Source organism: Tasmannia lanceolata, unplaced genomic scaffold, assembly GCF_043159265.1.
Source record: "Tasmannia lanceolata isolate RefF3 unplaced genomic scaffold, GAP_Taslan_0.1 ptg000020l, whole genome shotgun sequence".
Lineage (NCBI taxonomy): Eukaryota > Viridiplantae > Streptophyta > Magnoliopsida > Canellales > Winteraceae > Tasmannia > Tasmannia lanceolata.
In genome coordinates, this window is record NW_027518697.1 from 32,045,001 (window position 1) to 32,047,500 (window position 2,500).

The window sequence follows — 2,500 nt, forward strand, 5'->3', positions numbered from 1 at the left end:
GTGAGGAATGGACCACGGTTGCCAAGGCTAGGTATATAGAGAGGAATGGACCACGGTTGCCAAGGTTGCGCAAGTTTTGGGCATTTTTTGCCCGGATATGCCCAAGTATGCCCCGATAGGCCCGTTACGCCCCGGTATGAACGCGTATGCCCGGATAGACTCGGTATGCCTTGGGATACATGCGTATGCCCCGATAGGCTTGGTACGCCCCGATATGCGCACGTGTGCCCCAGTAGGGCTCGGTATGCCCCGGTATGCCCCGATATGCACACGTGTGCCCCAATAGGGGTCGGTATGCCCCGGTAGGTACGCGTGTGCCCCGTAGTGCACGTTTCGCAGATCTCCCCGCATGTCCCGCCCCTATATGTAATACTTACTTACTTACTTACTTTCTTTCTTGCTTGCTTGCTTGCTTGCAATGGTTGGGAGTGCCCGGCATGCCCCGCTGCAGAGACCAAGGGCGCAATGACTTGGCACCGCGGATGCCGGGACTCCGGCACTTCCCGTGGCACTGATGGTTGGTTCCAAAGACAAAAGGCCGTGCAAGGCCACCGCACCGCGGATGATTTTGCTCGTGCTGGCGCCGTTGTGTGGCCAAAGAACATGCGCGAATGCTCGTGTCGGAAGGGTTGGTGTCCTGGCCCCGTCGGGTGTCACGAATGCTCGGTTGCGAAGACCATGGGACCAAAGCCATGGCACGTCGGATGATGGCTCCAGCTGGCGCCCGGGCACTTTCTGTGGCATTGATGCTCGGTTTCAAAGACAAACGTGCGCAGGGCCAGGGGACCGCGGATGACTGCTCGTGCTGGCCTCGTTGGGCGGCATTGATGGTCGGTTGCAAAGAAAATGCGCGATTGCTCGTGTCGGGGACTGGCAAGCCAAGGCCAAGCGAGCCATGGCAACGCGGATGATGGCTCCAGCTGGCGCCCCGGCACTTTCTGTGGCATTGATGCTCGGTTTCAAAGACAAACGTGCGCAGGGCCAGGGGACCGCGGATGACTGCTCGTGCTGGCCTCGTTGGGCGGCATTGATGGTCGGTTGCAAAGAAAATGCGCGATTGCTCGTGTCGGGGACTGGCAAGCCAAGGCCGCGGATGATGGCTCCAGCTGGCGCCCCGGCACTTTCTGTGGCATTGATGCTCGGTTTCAAAGACAAACGTGCGCAGGGCCAGGGGACCGCGGATGACTGCTCGTGCTGGCCCCGTTGGGCGGCATTGATGGTGTGTTGCAGAGAGCATGTGCGATTGCAAGTGTCGGCCGGGTTTGGGTTCCCTTGGGCTTTCGGGCGCCTTGGACGCAGTCTTGCGAAGACCATGGGCACAAGGCCCCGTCCTGGCCCCTTGTTCGATTCGCTCTCGTCTTGCGCTTGCTTCCAAGGTCCTCCATGACCTTCCCCATGGCCTTGCTAGATCCCCCCCATGACGCATGACCTCTGTCCGTTGATTGGTTTTGAGTGCACACCATGCCCGGCTTGGCACCGTGTTGTCGCTTGAGTGGCATTTGGATCGTGCATGGTGGTGGGCTACCTGCCAATGCGCACAAGCCTTGCACACTAGCCTTGCGCACGAGCCTTGCACAAAAGCCTTGGACACAAGCCTTGCGCACAAGCCATGCACACAAGCCTTGCACACAAGCCATGCATACAAGCCTTGCTCACAAGCCTTGGGCACTGGCCCATCGCACTAGCCTTGCACACAAGCCTTGCGCACTAGCCTTGGGCACGAGCCTTGCGCACTAGCCTTGGGCACTAGCCTTGCACACAACCCTTGGGCACTAGCCTTGCGCACCAGCCTTGCCCACAAGCCTTGCACACCAGCCTTGCACACTAGCCTTGCATACAAGCCTTGCACACTAGCCTTGCACACAGGCCTTGCTCACTAGCCTTGGGCACTAGCCTTGCGCACTAGCCTTGGGCACTAGCCTTGCACACAGACCTTGGGCACTAGCCTTGCGCACTAGCCTTGCCCACGAGCCTTGCACACTAGCCTTGCACGCAGGCCTCGCAAGCTAGGCATGCTTGGGCGAGCAGCTCCCGCAGCAAGTCGGCGGGTGTAGGCATGGCTGGGCGCAGATCCCGCATCGTCTCGTCGCGTCTGGGCGCAAACCCGTCGCGTCTCGTTGCGTCTTCAGAAGTCGTCGCTAACAGCACCTTTGGTTGCCACTGGTGGTTAGGCGGGTTGGTTCCGCAAACCCTATAGGAGGGTGGCATGCTGCGGGGCGCTGGAATGCGCAGGTTTAGGGCGTTTTTGCCCGGATAGGCACTGGAATGTGCTGGTTTTGGGCGTTTTTGCCTGGATAGGCTAAGGAATGGGCATGCTTTGGGCGTTTTTGCCCGGATAGGCACTGGAATGGGCTGGTTTTGGGCGTTTTTGCCTGGATAGGCTAAGGAATGGGGCATGCTTTGGGCGTTTTTCCCCGGGTAGGCACTGGAATGCCTGGCCTTGGCTTGGCATTGCTGGGTTGGGCTCCCTTGGCCTTTCAGGCGCCTTGGATGCTGTCTT